Source organism: Phyllobates terribilis, unplaced genomic scaffold, assembly GCF_046119375.1.
Source record: "Phyllobates terribilis strain yellow unplaced genomic scaffold, ASM4611937v1 Scaffold_1__5_contigs__length_1240528914, whole genome shotgun sequence".
NCBI lineage: Eukaryota > Metazoa > Chordata > Amphibia > Anura > Dendrobatidae > Phyllobates > Phyllobates terribilis.
The window spans coordinates 896,226,977-896,250,088 of record NW_027362761.1 but is presented as its reverse complement, the minus strand read 5'-3'; the positions used below and the strand labels follow the sequence as shown (position 1 = coordinate 896,250,088).

General features: G+C 40.3%; 1 long non-coding RNA gene across 1 annotated transcript in view; it reads left to right on the top strand.

Annotated features, from left to right (window-relative positions):
- The first annotated feature begins 682 nt into the window (after positions 1–682).
- Positions 683–23,112, top strand: part of LOC141171859 (uncharacterized) — a 59,401-nt gene continuing 36,971 nt past the window's right edge. Inside the window, exons 1-2 of the long non-coding RNA XR_012252389.1 lie at positions 683–780; positions 1,209–1,347. This is a non-coding gene — a long non-coding RNA (uncharacterized lncRNA). The remainder of the gene's footprint in view (positions 781–1,208; positions 1,348–23,112) is intronic.

The following is a 23,112-nucleotide window of genomic DNA, read 5'->3' as shown; positions in this document are numbered from 1 at the left end:
TAATCTGCACTTGTAACCAGGAGCAAAGTGAGAACTGTGAGCAAATCCGGAAGACTGCACCCCACTGTCTCTGTGAATTATTACTGCTGCGCCATCACTCCCTGCAACGACCGGCCCGGCACTGAGTACCCCACGGCCCAGGGGGCGCGTCACTAGCGACATCCAAGTTCGTATCTGCAATATTAGGTTTTTTTTTCTATCGCCCTGCCATGTCCATCCCCTGTGCCATGTTAGTGTTTACCATACATTTTGGTCAAAAGTATAATGTTTAATATGTTTATAAACTTTTTTAACAAAGCTAACGAACGTTTGGTTTAAAATTATCCCACCCGTGACAAAAGAACTTAGCCCTAAATAAAGAGGTTGCTGAATAGGTACTATTTCTATTCTAATACTTCTTAGGTCTGACATCAGTCTCAGTATTTCCATAGAAAAGGAGGGGAAACATTGGTAAGTTCAGAATGCATTGTTATTTTGGTTTTTGAACAATAGTTTGTCAGTGAACCAAATACTTCTTTAATATATGATTATGTTATTATTTGGTTGGTTGCTATTCATTTATTCTCTCAGGGCAGATATTATCTAAGGAATAAATTGTAGTTTACTGCATAATTGAGAATGATGAATATCAATTTAAGTAAGAAGAACTTGGCAGTCAAATATAGAATTTCAAGGTGATTTAATTGAGAATTGCAATCCACAGTGAGTACATAGCCTTTCGGTCTGTGCATAGACCTTCCTCAGATGCATGGATTGCCACCAGAGAACAAGCATAAAAAGGTTGGTTATGGAAGGCTTTAGTAGTATACAGCTCAGTAGATTAAGGGAGACACCACTATAGGTTTTCCATTTTCTCATTTTCGTTTGCCCTATCGCGTCCTGGGTGGGGCTCTGTATATTATCCCTTCACTGCACTTCCTTGCTGGGTATATTTCAAGGTGGATTTGTGACAATGAGTTTCAGCCTTTTAGTGAAGGGAATTACCCTGCTAGGCTTACACCTCTTATATTCTTCCTGTGTGTCTGTTTGTCTACCTTCCCAAGACCTTTTCCTTTTACCACTTTTAGGTCTCTGGGAGGTTATTCCAGTTTCATTTATTTTTTTGTTCTCCTTACTATTCCCTCTCTCCCCTTTTATGAAAGTGCTTTATGTTTCTTACCCTGTGTCTTTGTGTCCACCTAAATACAATCTTCACTCCTTGTTGACAGTGTGTTGCGGCCTCCCCTCTGGTTCCTCAGGACACACGAGAAACCCCTCAACGGCCTTTTAGGATGTCAGGTCCGGGATGTTGTTTTTAGTTGTGCGGCTAGGGATTGACTAGTCTGTACAGAGACCAGTTGGGTGTAGGTGAGTCTTCTCTCTATAGTAAGTCTTCCTTACTCTTTTTACCCATGTGTGAGTGTACTACTTGAATAACAAGTATCATGTCTTTAGTCAGTATTGTTAGTTAAGCCCTGAAGTTCCTTAAAATTACACTAAACAAAGAAACAGAAAGGAGATTCCTCTACGAATTTAAATAATAAAAAGGGCTAATAAGCCATTTACTAGAAGCAATGAATTGGTTACCTCCTTGAAAGCTTGTCAAAATATGCAAATCATGCACTTGGAGGAAGCTATCATGTGTTATTGTAGCAACATGGTTATGTTTGTGAATCTGCAGGAGTCTGTTCTACCTAATTAGAGGCTAAATGGTGACAAAGGTCCAGACACCCATGACACTAATTGTATCCATGACAAATTCCCAAAATAATCTGTGCTAAATGACCATCTCAATTCACTGTCTTCAATGTATCTATTACCAATTTAGTGAAAAAATTATTGTGTATCATATCCTAAGAACTATAGAAATCCAGTTATTTATTAGATCTGAATGAATTTTCAAAACCTAAAAACCATTGAAGGTACAATATCAAATTAAGTAATCTTTGTCATTATTATGTATATATTAAAAAAAAGAAAATGTATTACAAATATATTATTAATATTTCACGACTTTTATTTCTTCAATAGATGGCTTTTTATTAGATAGATAGATAGATAGATAGATAATAGAAAGATTTTTTGAAAAACATTTTATTTGTCCTTGTACGATACATTTCAGTATGTTTGGACCCATGTTATGAAATAAATTTTAAATGCAAATTATAATTTATGTTTATTTTTGTAAAGAACCTTAAAATGATAGGGGTGGTAAATGGTGTAGTTCATGCTACTGTCAAACATGTACATTTTAAAAAATATGCAGACAAGTAGTAATTCGACATAATCATGTATGAGTAAATTTAATCCTCATTAATATGTTCTTTCAACACATACAATATTGATGTAAATTACATCCAGTTGGTCTGTTGAGTTTTTATGCGCATCCTCCAGAGCCCAGCAGTCTCCAAAGTATCCTGCTGCTATGCCAACAAAGTAACATTTACTCAAGTGAGTATTTAACAGGATAGCTTTAATCTGCGATACCTTAAACCAAGCCCTTACAATGATTTTCACACGCTGTTTTACTTCTTTCTTGTTAGATAAATATGACTACCACTTTATTCCCTTGCTTCTGCCCACAGCTACACCATACCTGTCCTACAAAATTAGGAAGCACTTTGTAACTTGAGCGCATACTGTACTCTAATGCCCTATTGTCTATTAAAACTAGTTAATTTAAGAATTAGTAAAATGTTTAAGAATGATTAACCTCTCTCCGACATGTATGGCGTAGCTGGCAAACTGCTGTACATGTACTATGCAGCCTGTTAGAACTCTCCTGCTAGGTTTTTTCTATCTTGCTGGTCACATGACCTTTTTTGCCTATTTAGTCCTGCTCCGCCCTCCTGGCCTTGCTGGACTTCATTGTAATTTCTACTCTTAAGCTAGCCTGGTGTTTAGTTACCTTTCTCAGTCAGTTTAGCTAGGCCTTCGGACCTTTATGTTCTATGTTGTATGTTTGTCTTTTACTGCTACAATTTCTGCTAGGAGGTGTCCAACTTTATCCCAGTCCCTAGTTCTTGTAGGGATCCCTCCCTTGCATCTATAGGTCTTCGTACAGACTAGCCGAGGACTTTAGCGGGTCTGATCGCAGGATCAGGTTCCCCGTTACATCGTAGGGATCAAGCTTAGTTCTATTGTAGGGACAGATCTCCTTCTTTCCTTAGTGCTTGTAGCAGATCATAACAGTAAGTCCAGCCCAAAAATATCTCTAAGGAAAGACTTCCAGTTTCCATCATGGTGTCGGTTCAGGATTTGGCTCAACGCCAGCAGGGACTCTCTCTGGAGGTGGCCAAGCTCCAACAACACGTGAGTAGCTGTTCTGGAGCACATTTTGTGGAGCCAAGGTACGTTTGCCTGATTTATTTTTTGGTGATCAACAAGAATTTTTTTCCTTTAAAAATGCTTGTTTGTTGTATTTTCGTTTGAGACCCAGATCCTCTGGTGATGAATCACAGCGCATGGGGTTCATAATGTCACTTTTGCGCAAAGAACCTCAGGGATGGGCCTTTTCTCTCCAACCTAGTGATCCATGCTTTAGATCAGTGGATAGTTTTTTTTCTGCTTTGGGTTTGTTGTATGATGATCCTGATCGTGTCTCATCAGCTGAGACTGAATTGAGACGTTTGAGACAGGGATCAGGTAATGTGGAAAAATATTGTTCTCACTTCCGTCGGTGGTCTGCCCAAGTGGGGTTGAACGATTCAGCTTTGAAAAGTTTGTTTCTTGCGGGGCTAGGTGAAAGGGTTAAGGATTTGCTGACTGCTTATCCCACACCTGGAAACTTGCAGGAGGCAATGCAATTAGCTATACGGGTGGACAGGAGACTGCGTGCAAGGGTTAATGAGAGTAAATCCTCTGCCATGTCAGCTCCGAGTCTTGAGAGGGTCTGTGCTGACATTGGAGAGCCGATGGAGATTGGGGCGATGGCACCCCGCTCTCAGGAAAAAGACCGCAGGTCTTCTGAAGGTTTGTGCTTTTATTGCGGGAAATCTGACCATTTTATTAAGAACTGTGTGCTTCGTATGAACAAAGAAAAAAAAAAGGTCAGCCTGTTTAGCCTGTTTAAATACTAAGGGTGTATTTCTTTCTGCTACTACTGCTGATCAGGAAGAATTAATTGAATTTCGGGTATTTGTGGATTGTGGTTCTACTCTGAATGTGATTGATGGGGGATTCTTGGAAAAACTTAAATTAAAACCCAAACCTTTGTCATCCCCTATTGCTGTGGTTTCTGTCGATGGCTCTCCCTTGAAGAGTGTTACTCACAAGGTCTGTGAATTTCCCTTCACTATTAATGGTGTTCACCAAGAGAATTTGGATTTGGTAGTATTAAATAATTTGCCTTCTCCAGTAGTTTTGGGGTTGCCCTGGATAAAACTGCACAATCCTGTACTGGATTGGTCTACCAATGAAATTAAGTCCTGGAGCCCTAAGTGTTATGACAAGTGTTGTAACGGACATATTGCTGTGGTGGAAAAAGGGGAATTACCTGTACCTATTCAGGATTTTTAGAAAGTTTTTTCGGAAGAGGAGTCACAAATTTTGCCTCCCCATAGAGACTATGATTGTACCATTGAATTTGTCCCTGGAGCGACTCTTCCTAAAAGTCTTTTATTTAATCTTACTATTCCTGAGAGAAAGGCTTTGGAGGAATACATACAGACAAGCTTGGCCGCCGGTCACATTAGGCCTTCCAAGTCTCCTGTGGCTGTTGAATTTTTTTTTGTTAAAAAAAAGGACGGCGGTTTACGTCCTTGTCTGGATTTTCGTGAGATTAATAAAATTACTGTATACAATCCTTACCCACTGCCATTGATTCCTGATTTTTTAACCAGTTAGTGGGGGCCAAGTGGTTCTCTAAAATTGATCTCCGGGGGGCATACAATTTGTTGTGCATGAAGGAGGGTGATGAATGGAAGACTGCTTTTAACACTCCTGTGGGTCATTTTGAGAATCTGGTTATGCCTTTTGGTCTTACCAATGCTCCAGCATTTTTTCAGAATCTTATTAATGACATCCTTAGACCTTTGATCGGCAAAAATGTGGTTGTGTATTTGGATGACATTTTGATTTATTCACCGGATCTGGAGTCTCACTGGCGGAGCGTACGTGAGGTATTACAGTTATTAATTGACAATTCGCTTTTTGCTAAGCTGGAGAAATGTGAGTTCGCTGTACAGAGAATTAGTTTTTTGGGCTACATTATCTCCAGCGAGGGCTTTGAGATGGACCCGGTGAAAGTTCAAGCTGTGCAGGAATGGCCTAGGCCTATTGGTTTGAAATCGATACAGAGGTTTTTGGGTTTCGCCAATTATTACAGAAAATTCATTCAAAAATTTTATATTATTGTCAAACCACTGACCGATCTCACCAGGAAAGGTGCTAATGCGGTTCAGTGGACTACTGAGGCCATTGAAGCTTTTGTGTTTCTAAAGGAGAGGTTCAGCTCTGCTCCCATCCTTATGCAGCCTGATGTGACTAAGCCGTTTTTGGTTGAGGTTGATGCTTCTTCGGTAGGGGTCGGTGCGGTGTTGTCTCAGAAAAACAAGGATGGAGTACATCCCTGTGCTTTTTTTTTCAAAAAAATTTTCTGAGACTGAACTTAATTACGATATTGATAATCGGGAATTGCTGGCTATTAAACTCGCATTTGAACACTGGCGTCATCTCTTGGAAGGTGCTGAATTTCCCATTCAGGTTTTCACTGAATGCGCTTGAATGCCCGTCAGGCTAGGTGGGCACTTTTTTTCTCGCGGTTTAATTTTTCCGTTACTTACATCCCGGGTACCAAGAATGTTAAAGCTGATGCTTTGTCTCGCAGCTTTTCTCCCATGGTCGGTGCTGACGAGGAGGAGAGCATTTTACAAGAAGATGTTGTGATTGCTGCTTTGGACTCCGTTTTGGAAGATGAGATTCTTAAAGCACAGGAGAATGCCCCATCTAACACTCCCCATGGGAGGTTGTTTGTGCCTAGGACCTTTAGGAGAGATTTGTTTGTCGAGTGTCATGAGTCTTGGTTGGCAGGTCATCCAGGAATTTCTGAGACCAAGAGACTTGTGGGTCGCAGTTTTTGGTGGCCTGGATGGCAGAAGGAAGTCATTAAGTGGGTGCGTCAATGTACAGTGTGTGCCAGATTTATGTCTTCACATACTCCTGCAGCGGGGTTGCTTTGCCCTCTGGAGGTTCCTAGTGCACCTTGGATACATCTGGCTATGGACTTTATTACTGACCTTCCCCCCCTCTGAGGGTTTCACGGTCATCTGGGTGGTCGTGGACCGTTTTAGCAAGATGTGTCACTTGGTTCCTTTCATCAAACTGCCCTGCGCTAAGACACTCGCTAAGGCCTTTGTCAAGGAAATTGTCAGACTACATGGCGTTCCTACTGACATTGTTTCGGACAGGGGACCTCAGTTCGTGGCTCATTTTTGGCGTGCTTTTTGTGACAGGTTGGGAGTTCATTTGTCGTTTTCATCCCGATATCATCCTGAGTCTAATGGCCAGACAGAAAGGAAGAATCAGGATGTTGAGCAGTTCTTGCGTTGTTTTGTGGCAGACAATCAAGAGGGGTGGTCTGAGTTTCTGCCACTTGCTGAGTTTGCTCTTAACATCCATACATCCTCTTCTGCTGGTTGTTTGCCTTTTTTTTGTCGTTCTGGGAGACATCTGACTCGCCCCCTGGGCCGAGGGGCACCCGGAACCGGGCTTCTGGGGGGTTGTAGTATCCGTGGCGGTGACCCGGTCCCGTGACTCAGGGTGGTCTGGCCGATGGCGGTATTTTTGTGGGGGTTTTAGGTTAATTGCCCGACTACGCCACCCGTGGATTGCGGTCAGCGTGGACCGCCGCTGCAAGGCAGACCGCTGGGGCTGATGGTGTATGCAGCTGAGGTAGTGTGACTCCCCACGGGAAGAGTGGAGCCCCAGGGCAGTGTAGTAGATGATGGGAGTGATGGTGCGAGCGTCCCAGCACTAGTAGTGCTGGCGCGGCGATGAAGCACAGAGACGTGGGATTGCAGTTCAAAGGCTTTACTCACAGTTCTTTATATTCCAAATCACTTCAGTACCGGTAGTGACTGCCCAAGCCGTGCTGCGTCCACCAGGCTAGGGGTTCGGTCAACCCCCAGGCAATTCCAGAGTATGTCACAGGACTCCCTTCTACTCCTTTCTCTGGCCGTGCCCCACCAGTGACACTACTTTTGTCCAGCTGCCTCGGGCCTTCTCTTGGGATGTTGGATGTCCACTTCCCTGACCCTATGTGGTATGCCTTTCTAGTAGGTGTAGTGAGGGGTCGCACCAAGATGTGATCACGACCGCCGGTCCTTGGCTGAGGATTAGTCGCCTCCACCAACTTGGGATCCGGTACCCTGTTCTGCCAACCCGTCACCCGCAATCTCCTGGGCCTTTGGGCTTCCTTCTGCCCTCGTGTCTCTGGGCCTCTCTTAATGTTCCGTTCCTTTCTTCCTCTCCTTTCTGTTCCTCTCTGCTGGTCCTGTCCTGTCTGCTGTTTCTGGCCTTCACTCCAGGCCTGCCTCATGGAGCTGGGCCCAGACTGAGCCACAGCTCCCTGTCAGCCCTCTCTGGCTGCGCTCCTTCTCTCACTGAACAGACCCAGAACTAAGATGGTGCCCACTTTATATACCTCCCTCTCTGTGTACGAGCCCAGGTGACTTGCAACCAATGGGCTCCTACCTATGCCCAGAGACCCAAACCCTATCTGCTCCTACATCACTGGGTTTTCCTCCCCCCTCCCCACTCCAGCCAGGGACAGATGCTGTCGTGCCTGCACTTCTGTCTAGTGTGAGCACCGTTGAGCTGTCCCTCGGAAATGGGGTGTGTGTGATGCATGCAGCTTACTGAGTCTTGGTCCACACTCCATCCTTACCTGGGAGTGGAATATCACACCTCTGGTTTGAGGTGCAATACCCCTGTAGCGGCCGAACCCTCGGGGCGCTACAAATCCGACTTTTGGGTCATTCTCCAAATTGGTATCGGCTGTGCCTGAGGAGGAGAGTTTTTCCGGTGATATGGAGAGAGTTTGGACGGATGTGCGTGGTAATCTTCAGGAGGCTAACAAAAAATCGAAGAGGTACTTTGATAGGAAATGGCAAGAGGTTTTGTTTGCTACTGGTGACATGGTTTGGTTGTCCTCTAAGAATCTGCGGTTGAGGATTCCTTCTAAAAAATTGGGTCCCAAGTTTGTAGGGCCCTTTAAGGTGCTTCAGGTAGTTAACCAATCTGCTGTTAGGTTGGAGGTTCCTACCTCCTGGAAGATTAATCCGGTGTTTCATGTTTCTCTGTTGAAAAGAGCTTATGTGTCGGATAGAGACGCCTCTGCCACTGTTTCTCTGGTGGTGGAGGACGGGGAATATGAAATTTCCCGCATCCTAAATTCTAGACGGTATAGAGGGAGTTTGCAGCATCTCGTCGCTTGGAAGGGTTTCAGACCCGAGGATAACTCATGGGTGAGGGCGGATGATGTTTCTGCCTCCAGACTTGTCGGAGCGTTTCACAAGAGGTTTCCTGATAAGCCTGGGCCTAGGGGATCCGGAGGATCCTCATAGAAGAGGGGGTACTGTTAGAACTCTCCTGTTAGCTTTTTTCTATCTTGCTGGTCACATGACCTTTTTTGCCTATTTAGTCCTGCTCCGCCCTCCTGGCCTTGCTGGACTTCATTGTAATTTCTACTCTTAAGCTAGCCTGGTGTTTAGTTACCTTTCTCAGTCAGTTTAGCTAGGTCTTCGGACTTTTATGTTCTATGTTGTGTGTTTGTCTTTTACTGCTACAATTTCTGCTAGGAGGTGTCCAACTTTATCCCAGTCCCTAGTTCTTGTAGGGATCCCTCCCTTGCATCTATAGGTCTTCGTACAGACTAGCCGAGGACTTTAGCGGGTCTGATCGCAGGATCAGGTTCCCCGTTACATCGTAGGGATCAAGCTTAGTTCTATTGTAGGGACAGATCTCCTTCTTTCCTTAGTGCCTGTAGCAGATCATAACACAGCCACTATTACATTCTGTGTCCAGTTCAATATTAAAAATTTGTTGAAATGTCCTCTGTAACAATTTATGGAGAACGTGGCTCTAGAAGTACAAGCTCGACTGTATGTATTGGGCACTAAAATGTCATAATTCCAATTTCATTCTGCAACAACCACTGTGCACAAATTTATGGACAACTTCAATAGGGTCAAAATAGTCACTACACTTCTGGCTTTGTGCGAATTCACAGCGCCTCCAGTACATGAGCACAGAGTAAGTGAAGTTGGGGACGTACACCCAGATTCAGTGCATATGCCTGGGGAGGTGCTCATCACTGTGCAAGTTAAGGATTACAGAGACGATTCCCGTGATGTCGGGCCAGTACTGCAGATCAATCAAAGTGTGCGGACGTAGATAAGATGACGAGACCGTGACTGATACCAACGGAAGTCCACCCCTATGACTGAAACACAAAGTAGAATATAACGATAAAAAGTAATTCTTTTAGAATAAATACTTTGCATCACTAACAACACACTGGGGCCAGTTTAATAGTAAAAAATTATGTTTCCCTTTAAATAAGTTCAAAATAAGTTCACCAGACCCTCATGAATTTCTTGAGTGGTACAGTTTCCAAAATGCATCACTATGGGGGTTTTCTGCTGTTCTGGCTCCTCCAGGACTCTGCAAATTCCTGCCAAGCATTTCTTTCCTTCTGAGCTCTGCTGTGTGCCCAAGCAATAGATTACGACCACATATTGAATATTGTCTCATTCAGGAGAAATTATTTTATATATTCTGACGATCCATTTGCTTCCTTTTGCCTCCCGCAAAAAAAGAAAAATAATTGGCTAAGGCACCATTTTAGTTCAAAAAATTTAATTTTTCAGTTTTGCATCTCAATTTTATACACTTTTTTGAAGCACCTGTGGGTCCAAAATGGTCATTACACTATTAGATGAATTCTTCCTAGGGTGTAGTTTCTAAAATAGAGTCACTTCTGAGGCTCTGTAAGTGAGACATGGCGTATGCAGTCAGTTAGTGCCATACTGTACCATGCTGTATGCTCAAACAGTAGATTCTGATCACAAATGGGGTATTGACACATTCAGGAAAAATTTAGTAAAAAACTTGCTATTTATTTTCTCCTGTTATTCTTTGTGATAATGAAAGCTTGGGACAAAATTTTAGTGGAAAAAGCGTAATTTTTCCTTTTTTGCGTCCCAATGTTATAAACATTTGTGAAGCACCTTTGGGTCAAATCTATTCCAGCAAAATTTGAGCTACAAAAATCAAATAGCACAACTTCCTTTTCATGCCATGTTGTGTGTTCAAATAGTAGATTTTGTGGTGGGCCAGATATTGCAGAAGGGCCAGCTGGGGTGTGTAGCCTCACTGGCAGCAGATAATGATGTCAAGGCAGCTGAAGTGGGTCGCTGGACCCTTCAACACTTCTCTCGTGTCCACAACAATTTAAAAAGCAGGAGGTTGCACTTGTGGATGGTATAGGACCCCCCGGGGGCACTCCTGTAGCGATGGTGTCTGGGTGCAGGTTTTGGAGTGCCCATGATGTTTGTGCAATTTCAAGCAGCCAGACACGCAGGTGAACTTGTAAACATAACAATTTTACTGAAGGAGGTAACAGGGTACAGTCTCTCTTACAGGCAAAGTTCACAGTATATTGTGCATACGGAAGTAATGGTTTTCTCCTCATGAAACAAGCATTGTTATGGCCTCTCTGGGTGGCTGGACACATGCTTGTAAAGGAAATGCTATGCTCTGTCCAGGAAATATTAAACTGATACAGGGACCTTCACAGATTGGCTCTCTGTGGAAACACACCAAAGTGTGAATGTACTCACAGTTTTAGCCCACCGTTCCCTCTCGAAGGGGATATGCTTAAGCAAAGCCAGTGGCGTGGCAGCCACGTGGATCTGATGCTGGCTAGAAGCAATCAGGATAACCAGAGAGTAGGAGAGTCCATGTAAAGCTTCTCTCTCCTGATTGGAAAACACTTCACTTTTTTTGTAAAGGAGATTATGTGAGGAAAAATGTGTTGCAGAGTGCATCTTCTTACAGTCACCACTGTACTTACGAGAGCTTCAATCAGCAAGATATCTTGAGTAAACAGTATTTACTTCATACTGGTTAAACATGAGATACAATTCAGTGTCACACAGTCTGTGTGCTGCTGACTTAACACATTCAGAAAAGAAAGAGAAACCCAGGAAGTAAGAACAACCAACAATTGAGAGCTTTCCTCCCCCATTACAGCAAGCATATAACTTTATACACTATCGCCATCTGCTGTCTGGTTAGTATAAAGTCCTCCTTTCACTTATAATAAGTCCTAATCTGTTGTATATGCCAACACCCTTTCTCAACAGTAAGGACTTATTCAATCAAACCCAACTTTTTTATTAGTCTCTGGTGTTTATCTGCATTCAATGCCTTCGTGAAGATGTCTGCTGTCATTTCTTCAGTAGGACAATACTCTAACTTCAAGACTCCTTGTTCCTGATGATCTCTCAAGAAATGATATTTCACATCAGTATGCTTGGTTCTTGGATTGACTCTTTACATCTGAGCAAGAACAAGACATCCTTGATTGTCCTCTTTCAGTTTTGTTGGTTCCAACTGTGGTTGTCCTAATTCTGTCAACAATTGTCTTAACCACAGTACTTCTTGACTCGCATGTGCTGCTGCAACATATTCTGCTTCTGTTGAAGACAGTGTCACAATTGACTGTTTCTTACTTGTCCAAATTATTGGTCCACCTGAGAGAAAAAAAATATGTCCACGGGTAGATCTTCTGTCAGTTGGATCTCCAGCCCAATCTGCATCAACATATCCTGTTAAAATGCAATTATCACTTGTGGGTAATTTCAGCTTAACATTGCTAGTTCCTTTCAAATAATGCATTACTCTCGTCACGGCATTCCAATCAGCTTTATTTGGTTTTGATACCTTTCTACTCAGGATTCCTACTGCTGCTGCGATGTCTGGTCTTGTAACGGTCGCCAGATACAGTAGTTTTCCTATTGCTGTTCTGTATTCTTCATTATTTGGTAGAATATTCTTTTCACTGTTCATCTCTTTGAGATAATTAGTTTCCATTGGAGACTTTACTGTTTTTGCATCCTTTAATCCAATTTTTTCTGTTATGTCTTGAATCATGTGATTTTGATTCAGTAGGAAACTTCGTCTTCTTCTCTTTCTACCTGTATTCCTAGGTACTGTTTCACATTTCCCAAGTCTTTGATTTCGAAATGTTGCTTCAGGATTTTTAGAATGTTTTTTTTATCCCTTTCTTGTTTAAAACAAATCAAAATGTCGTCTACATATATGAGTACATAAATCCATCTATTAATCAGCCTTTTTGTGTACAAGCATGGATCAGCTTTGCTTCTTTGAAATTTTTCACTTGTAAGTACTTCCATGATTTTGCCATTCCACACTTTAGCTGCTTGCTTTAAACCATATATGCTTTTCTGTAGTTTGCAAACTTTGCTTGGATTTCTTTCATCTTTGAATCCTGGAGGTTGTTCCATGTAAATGTCTTCTGTTAAATCTCCATTCAGAAAAGCTCTCTTTACATCCAGATGTGTCAGTTCCATCTGTTTCATTGCTGCAACTGTAAGTAAAGTTCTTATTGTAGTGTGTTTGACAACTGGAGCAAATGTCTCATCATAGTCGTCTCCATATTTTTGAGAATACCCTTTAGCTACGAGTCTTGCTCGGTATCTTTCAGCTGTGCCATCTGTTTGGTATTTTACTTTAAAAATCCATTTACATCCTATGGCTTTTCTTCCTTCTGGCAACTCTGTTAGTGTCCATATATTTGAATCATGCATGGATTTAATTTCTGTTTCTGTTGCTTCTATCCATTTATTAGCTTCTTCTTCAGGAAGTTTAGATATGTCTTCCCAAGAGGTAGGCTCATTGATTTTTCTTATGCTTGTCTTGTATGAGAGACGTTTTGGTGGTTTTCCTTTGTTCTCTCTCATTGAACGTCTTGGCTCTGTGTCTGTTTGTAGTTGTGATTCTTCACTTTCAGTATTTTGTTCTTCATTAATTTCTACTTCTTTCTCATCAGATATTTCTTCAGTTATGTCACTATTGTTTTTCTCATTTTTTGTTTCAACTGAAATCATAATGTCTTCATTTAAATCTTCAATGAATGTCACACTGTTACTCACCGTAACTCTGTCTGTTTTGGGATCTAGAATTCTATATCCTTTCCAATTTTCACTATATCCAACGAATATTCCTTCCATGGATCTGTTTTGAAGTTTGGAACGTTTTTCTGTTGGAATGAATAAAAAAACTTTACATCCAAAAACGTTTAAATGATTGACACTTGGTTTCATACCTTGCCACAGTTCATATGGAGTTTTCGTCAGTTTTCTGGAAAAAAGTCGGCTCTGTAGATATGTAGCTGTCATTGCTGCCTCACCCCAATATTTCTCTGGTAGTTTGGAATTTGTCAGCATACATCTTATCATTTCTGTTAGAGTTCTGTTTTTCCTTTCTGCTACTCCATTTTGTTCAGGTGTGTATGGAACAGTTTTCTGGTGTTCTATTCCATTTTGTCTTAAGTAGTCTTCTATTCTGTGACCTGTAAATTCACGTCCATTATCACTTCTGATGACAATTGGCTTCCTTTGAAATTTGTTACTTGATCTTGTTACATAGTCTACCAGTTTATCAAAAACTTCACTTTTGTTCTTAATTAAGTATGTAACTGTGTATCTTAAGTAGTCGTCTATAAAAGTCAACATGTATCTAGTGCCTCCTGATGTAGTCACTTTCATGGGTCCACATACGTCAGTATTAGAGATGAGCGGTGTTCGACTAGAACTGTTCGCCAATCTCAAATTCGAGCTGTTTTGGGTGGTGTTCGAGTTGTTCGACGAACCCGAACGATTTGCAAAAAATTCGGCTGTTCGAGGTTATGTTCGATAACTGTTCGTGCACCAAAAGCGTGTCCTGCATGTCTGGCGCTATTTAGAGCACCAATCATGCAGGGATTGTCTGCCACTCACTGTAATGCCACAGCCATGGTTGTTGTGGCATTACAGTGATTGCCCAAATCGATGGGAACAGTGCTCACAGTGAAACATGAAAAGCCGGCAATTCAGCAGCGGCATACACCGGTACCCGACAATTTAGAACCGAAAGAATAGAGCTTCACACATAGATTAGATAGATAGAAACATGTCAGTCACATATATAAGAAGTACAGTGACAGTGTTGCTTACTGTACTTGTCATTTAGTGTAAAGGATTTATCAAAAAAAATAATAGTGTTTTCATGCACCGTCTCTTTAAAAAAGCCGGCCGGCAATTCAGCAGCGGTACCCGACAATTTATAACAGACAGAATAGAGCTTCACACATATATTAGATAGATAGAAACATGTCAGTCACATATATATGAAGTACTGTGACAGTGTTGCTTACTGTACTTGTCATTTACTGCAAAGGATTTATTAAAAAAAATAATAGTGTTTTCATGCACCGTCTCTTTAAAAAAGCCGGCCGGCAATTCAGCATCTGTACCCGACAATTTATAACAGACAGAATAGAGCTTCACACATAGATTAGATAGATAGAAACATGTCAGTCACATATATAAGTACAGTGACAGTGTTGGTTACTGTACTTGTCATTTACTATTAAAATAAAGGATTTATTATTAAAAAAAATTGGCGTGGGGTTCCCCGTAATTTTAGTCTCTAGCGGAGGTTAAGCAGACAGCTGGGGCAGATGTTTGAAGCCTGGGAAGGGGGTAATACCCACAGAGCTTCCCAGGCTACTAATATCAGCCCCCAGCTGAAAACCTAGCCTTTACTAGCTATTAAAATGGAGGACCCCCCCCCAAAAAAATGACGTGGGGTCCCCCCTAATTTAATAGCTAGCAAAGGCTAGGCAGACAGCTGGGGGCTGATATTAATAGCCCAGGAAGGGAGCCATGAATATTGGCCCCCTCCCAGGCTAGAAACACCAGCCGTCAGCCGCCCCAGAAATGGCGCATCCATAGGATGCGCCAATTCTGGCACTTAGCCTCGCTCTTCCACGCTGCCCTGGTGCGGTGGCAGGGGGTAATAGGGTTGGGGTTGATGTCAGCTTATAATGCCAGCTGACATCAAGCCCAGGTTAGTAATGGAGAGGCGTCTATAAGACACCCCCATTACTAACCCCATAGTCAAAGTTAAAAGAAAACACAAACACCCAGAATAAAGTCCTTTAATTGAAATAAAGACACAATTCTTTATTGTTCTAAATTAAACCATACTTACCATCACGCCCATTCCAGCTGAAGCCAACGATCTCCTGCAATAAAAGAAAAATAATAAAGCAACCTCATCCTTACCTTTCCATGGTTCCCACGACAGCTTCAGCTCTGCTACATCGAGATAACAGGTTGGACCGCAGCAGAACGCTGCCATCCAGCCTGTCATCCCGCAGACACTGAGAAGCGCAGGCATGCTTGCGCTCCTCAGTGTCTCGCTGTGACGGCATAAAGATGAGACAAGCTCATGTCCAATGAACTCGGCGCACCTCATGCACGTCACTGACAGCGTGGGAGAATTCTCCTGCACTCAGCACTTCAGCGTGAAAATTCTCCCACGCTGTCAGTGACGTACATGAGGTCAGCTGAGTTCATTGGACATGAATGAGCTCACCTCATGCACGTCACTGACAGCGTGGGAAAATTCTCACGCTGAAGCGCTGAGTGCAGGAGAATTTTCCCACGCTGTCAGTGACGTACATGAGGTGAGCCGAGTTCATGGTCGGCTCATCTGGATGCCGTCACAGTCAGACACTGAGGAGCGCAAGCATGCCTGCGCTTCTCAGTGTCTGCGGGATGACAGGCTGGATGGCAGCGTTCTGCTGCGGTCCAACCTGTTATCTCGATGTATACTAAATGACAAGTACAGTAAGCAACACTGTCACAGTACTTCATATATATGTGACTGACATGTTTCTATCTATCTAATCTATGTGTGAAGCTCTATTCTGTCTGTTATAAATTGTCGGGTACCGCTGCTGAATTGCCGGCCGGCTTTTTTAAAGAGACGGTGCACGAAAACACTATTATATTTTTTAATAAATCCTTTACACTAAATGACAAGTACAGTAAGCAACACTGTCACTGTACTTCGTATATATGTGGCTGACATGTTTCTATCTATCTAATCTATGTGTGATTCTCTATTCCTTCTATTCTAAATTGTCGGGTACAGATGCTGAATTGCCAGCCGGCTTTTTTAAAGAGACGGTGCATGGAAACACTAATATTTTTTTTAATAAATCCTTTGCAGTAAATGACAAGTACAGTAAGCAACACTGTCACAGTACTTCATATATATGTGGCTGACATGTTTCTATCTATCTAATCTAGGTGTGATTCTCTATTCCTTCTATTCTAAATTGTCGGGTACAGATGCTGAATTGCCGGCCGGCTTTTTTAAAGAGACGGTGCATGAAAACACTATTATTTTTTTTAATAAATCCTTTGCAGTAAATGACAAGTACAGTAAGCAACACTGTCACAGTACTTCATATATATGTGACTGACATGTTTCTATCTATCTAATCTATGTGTGAAGCTCTATTCTGTCTGTTATAAATTGTCGGGTACCGCTGCTGAATTGCCGGCCGGCTTTTTTAAAGAGACGGTGCACGAAAACACTATTATATTTTTTAATAAATCCTTTACACTAAATGACAAGTACAGTAAGCAACACTGTCACTGTACTTCATATATATGTGACTGACATGTTTCTATCTATCTAATCTATGTGTGATGCTCTATTCCTTCATGTCTAAATTGTCGGGTACCGGTGTATGCCGCTGCTGAATTGCCGGCCGTCTTTTTTAAAGAAAGCGTCTTCTGAGCAGTTTGTCAGCTTTTGGACACCTTTGAAGGTGTTTTCTATGTGTTCCTATGTGTTTTTGTTTGCCTGCCATTGGTTTTAACGGTGTTCGACGGTGTTCTAAGGTGTTCGACGAACAGTTCGACGAACAGTTCCTCGAACATCCCGGTGTTCGACGAACCGAACCGAACCCGAACACTACGGGGGTGGCTCAACACTAGTCAGTATGCACCAAATCAAGTGGTCTTTCGCTTTTCATCTCACTTTCTTTTGGAATAGATATCCTTGTGGCTTTGGATTTTATGCAACATTCACATCTTACAGTAATTGAGCAATCTGATATCTTTAAATCTTTTGCTGTTAAACGTTTCACAGATAATAATCCGCCTTCCAATTTTGGAACATACAACACATCCTGTACAAGTATCTTTGAATCTTGTCCGAACTTGTTTGAACAATTTAGCATACCTTGTCCAATACCTTCTGCGGTTATTTTGCTTCCATCTGCAAGATAAATGGCTTCTTTTTTATCTAAATCAAGATCAGTAAAGAAATTTTTGTCACTTGTCATATGACTCGTTGCGCCTGAATCAATAAACCAACCAAGTGATGATTTCTTGTCTGTTACTTTAAATGTGCCATTTCAATTATTCTCACATGAATCGGAAATTGTGTTTTTTTACTTTCTGTGTATGCTTTTCATGTTGTAATTTTTGTTGTTCTGCTTTCCATATGGTACAGTCTTTCTTTAAATGACCTTTTTTCTTACATCTGAAGCATTCTCTTGTCTCTTTATTATAGGGTTTTTTAAATTCTGTAGCTTTAAGAGCGTTTTCACTGTCCTTTTCAGTAGAAGAATCATTTCTTTGTTCTTTTCTTCTCTGATATTCATCTATTAGTCTTGTTTTCACAAAATCTAATGTAATGTCAGTTTCTGGTCTCGTCTCAAGGGCATTTATCAAAGCTGTATAGGAAATCTGGAAAACTGCACAACAATATAGCTGCTACATGACTATCTTTAATGTCTTCACCAATAGATCTTAGCTGTGATATCACTTCCATTATTGAGAATATGCATGTCGTCATTTGCACTCAATCTCATACTGTAAAGCTTTCTTAATAAAAATAACTTGTGATTCAAGCTAGGTCTTTCATACAGTTTTCTTAATTCTTCCCACATTCCTTTAGCTGTTTCTTCATTTCTTATATGTATTAATTGAGCATCATCCACTAATAAGCTAATGGTGGCTCTCGCTTGTCTATTCTTCTTATCCCATGTCTGATTATCTTGATCTGGTCTTTCTGTAACAATTACTTCCCATAAATCATCCTTAAATAACAACATCTCTAATTTGAATTTCCATAACTGATAATTTTCACTATTCAGTTTAGCTACTGTGAATTTCAGTTCTGTGTTACTCATCATCTTTATATAGTCTTACTTGTTTAGAGAGTTGTACTGAAGATATTCTCCTGTTTTTTTTTTCTTCTTGCTGATAGTTCCTGTATGTCCTGCCTGTGTTGAATTCTCTGTAATTATATCCAGCTCCTGGGATCATGAATTCCTCTGTCACTCTGTATCTGGATTTATTTCCTTCTGTTTACAGAGCTTATCTGTGTGCTCCATTATCTGGGGTTATAAACCAGGATCCTCTTGTAGTGCGAGCCTGTAGTGTCTGGGCTTTAGTGTCTGGGTTCCGGCCTGGGCCCATAACCTGTTGCAGAGTGCATCTTCTTACAGTCACCACTGTACTTACGAGAGCTTCAATCAGCAAGATATCTTGAGTAAACAGTATTTACTTCATACTGGTTAAACATGAGATACAATTCAGTGTCACACAGTCCGTGTGCTGCTGACATAACACATTCAGAAAAGAAAGAGAAACCCAGGAAGTAAGAACAACCAACAATTGAGAGCTTTCCTCCCCCATTACAGCAAGCATATAACTTTACACACTATCGCCATCTGCTTTCTGGTTAGTATAAAGTCCTCCTTTCACTTATAATAAGTCCTAATCTGTTGTATATGCCAACAAAATGTCCCCCCAGCATAGACTGGCATTGAAAACTCTTCTCTGAGAGAATAATGTCTCTCCTCAATCTTTCTGAGGCAGCAGGAACCGCCCACAACTGGTTTGTACCAGCGTTCAGTCAGAGTGACCTGAGCTGGCTATCATTACTTCATATACACACATTGGCAAGCAGATGGCAGGAAAGTACAATTTACAATGCAAGGAAGTACAATTTACAATGCAATGTATTATATCCCCTAATTCAGTGTACACAATAGAACAAATCTAATACAACACTACAGCTGTCTCATTTAGCAGTAGTAGAACGGGTACCAGGATGCCACAATTTCAACCACATATGGGCTATTGCCGTTTTCAGAAGAAATTGGGTACCAAATTGTGTGGGTTGATTTTCTCCTGCTACCTCTTGTGGAAAAAAAATGTGGTGCTAAAGCAATATTTTACAGAAAACAAATGTAATTTTTCATTTTTGCATCCCAATGTTGTAAATTTTTGTAAAGCATCTTTGAGCCCCAAATGGTCACTACACACCTAGATGAATTGTTTGAAGAGTATAGTTTCCAAAATTGGGTCACTTGTGAGGGATTTCTCCTGTTTTGGCACCCCACTGTGCTCTCAAAAAGACTAATGGCATTTGCAATGTAATCCAGCTAAATTTGAGCTCCAAAAACTGAATAGCGCACTTTCCATTCTGTGCCATGTCCAGTGTCCAAACAATAGATTCTCAACAAATAGGGAGTATGAATGTTGTAATAGGAATTGCGTAGCAAATTTTTGGGTGCATTTTGTGTTATTATAGATTGTGAAGTTTGAGGCTAAACATTTTAGTGTGGAAAGAATATAATCTTTCATTTTTTCACTCCACTTTGTATACATTCTGTGACGCATCTGAAAGGTTAACAAGCTTAATGAATGCGGTTTTGAATACAATTTTTAAAATAGTGTCACTTTTTGAGGTTTTCTGCCATATACGGAAGTACGGAAGATTTACGGCCAGATCAGTGCTTTGCCACAATTCGGTCTCTGAGCTCCTTGGGCAGTTCCTTTGGGCTCATGATTCTCATTTGATCTGACATGCACTGTGAGCTGTGAGGTCTTATATAGACAGGTGTGTGCCTTTCCAAATCAAGTCCTATCAGCTTAATTAAACAGAGCTGGACTCCAATGAAGGAGTAGAACCATCTCAAGGAGGATCACAAGGAAATGGACAGCATGTGACTTAAATAGGAGTGTCTGAGCAAAGGGTCTGAATACTGATGACCATGTGATATTTCAGTTTTTCTTTTTTAATAAATTTGCAAAAATTTCTACATTTCTGTTTTTTTCAGTCAAGATGGGGTGCAGAGTGTACTTTAATGAGAAAAAAAATGAACTTTTTAGAATTTACAAAATGGCTGCAATGAAACAAAAAAAACATGAAAACCATGTCAGAATTAATGCCATTGGCTACCCCATCCAGTCATATCGCAAAAACACACTCTGATGCCAAACACTAGCATAATAGACTTCCTTTTGCTCCATACTACTAACTTTGCTGTGCCATAGTCAGTTGCCAAAAAGTACAGCCCCCAGTCAGTGTTGGGGTCTGAGTGAGCCCACTCTGACACTGACAACTACCTCTACAAGCTGGCAACCAGGAAACTCTGCTTCTTGGAGCTCAGAAAAGATATCAACTCTTAACATCCTAAGACCAATAGAAGTGCAACAAAACATGACATATTTGAATTGGATATGAAAAATAGTGTAGCTTGAAGCACCACTTTTTCCAATAAGGTGGCAGACACCATGATGAAAATAAGATGGACCCCATTAAAGTGCAATCATTTGAGTCCTTTATTTGACTGCTCTGACACAGCTATTATTTCCATCTTTCTGTTCCCATGACATAAAAAAGTAACTAACAACAATGATGTAGAACACAGCCTATACAATATCTAAATTCCAAGAAGAAAAAAACACCGGCACCTCTGTACCTCATGCTGCCTGTATATACTAGTGATATTTAGGGACCCTATTCAACACCTCATCCCATCTGTACCAGGTGCTATTGTAGAAAAAAAGCAGGTTGAATAGTCCTTGTAAGAAGAAGAGAAAGTAGCACTCGCCAGTACTTTAAGAACACTTCTTTGTTCTTTCACATTAAAAAACAATTAGGAAGGGGAGCATGTGAGACACAATACAGACGACGACCATTTCGCGCGCCGGCGCTTCAACAGGTCCTGTGTCAAGGACTATACAATACTTACTTCTTTATTTGTTCTTGTTTACTTATATTTCCTAATGTAATAATATATATGGAGCCTTCCCCTATCTGCTATTATTAACATTTGGTCTTTGCTGAATGAGCAATTAAAAGACTTTACATCAAACATCACAGTGCATTTCCTATCAGATATATACTCACAATACATTAAGAAGTAACTATGAATACATTGCAGGCTTGGAAAACACAGTTGCCCCTTTCGATCATTTAAAGAAAATAAAATGAATGTAAGATCACACAACTAATGAGATGCCCGTATGCCAGGTGTTGCCACAACTATCACTTTGAAATTTTTACGCTTTCACTTTCAGTGACCATTATTGTCTTATCTCTAATTCCGAAACAACTTTGTTAACTACAAGTTGGCCTTTGATGCCTTTCAACAGAAGCAATTGTTACGATTCATACCCGATGAAAGAAAGTGTCAACAAGAGCACTAGTTAGGAAGGCAACTTTACTAAGCAGTGAGTATTTGTTCCATACCGGCATTCTCGCTAACAAGAATATGTCATTAAGCCTCAACAACATGGGATGCAATTAATAAAGATGATTACACGTCTTAAATACAAGGTCACTATGATCAGAATGCCGAATAGAGAACTCATTTCATTCTTCTAGCTGAATAATTTTGAACAGGCAGCTATTCAGCATAAAATATTATCTTTATGTACATTTTATATGCATTCTTATATGTAAATTAAAGCTGTGGTATTGACCCTATGCGAATTTGTTTTCAAATTGCTGACCTCTACTGAAACATACACCAATAACTTCCTGGACAGTAAATCCTTTACATTCCCACACATCCTTGAAAGTAGCTACATCCTATGTATATTTACATAAAATTAAGGAACACATTTTACCATATAAATATTTTGAAAAATCTAGGAATACCTGGAAATATCTATCTATAAACTGATGTTAAAGCTGATAGATAGATATGACAATGCGATAGATAATAGATAGATAATAGATAAATAGATAGATAGATAGATATGACAATGTTATAGATAATAAATAGATAATAGATAGATATGACAATGTGATTGATAGATAGATAGATAGATAGATAGATAGATAGATAGATAGATAGATAGATAGGGGATAGATAGATAGATGGATAGATAGATAGATAGATAGATAGGAAAATAGATAGATATGACAATATAATAGATAGACAGATAGATATGACAATGTGATAGATAGATAGATAGATAGATAGATAGATAGATAGATAGGAAAATAGATAGATATGACAATGTGATAGATAGATAGATAGATAGATAGATAGATAGATAGATAGATAGATAGATAGGGGATAGATAGATAGATAGATAGATAGATGACTAGATAGAAAAATATATAGATATGACAATGTGATAGATGATAGATAGATAGATAGATATGACAATGTTATAGATAATAAATAGATAATAGATAGATATGACAATGTGATTGATAGATAGATAGATAGATAGATAGATAGATAGATAGATAGATAGATAGGGGATAGATAGATGGATAGATAGATAGATAGATAGATAGGAAAATAGATAGATATGACAATATAATAGATAGACAGATAGATATGACAATGTGATAGATAGATAGATAGATAGATAGATAGATAGATAGATAGATGGATAGATAGATAGATAGATAGATAGATAGGAAAATAGATAGATATGACAATGTGATAGATAGATAGATAGATAGATAGATAGATAGATAGATAGATAGAAAAATAGATAGATATGACAATGTGATAGATGATAGATAGATAGATAGATATGACAAAATAATAGATAGATAGATAGATAGATAGATATGACAATGTGATTGATAGATAGATACAGTTGAAACCATAAGTTTACATACACTATACAAAAAGACACATATGCATGTTTTCTCAAAATCTGATAGGAAAATAGATAGATATCACAATATAATAGATAGACAGATAGATATGACAATGTG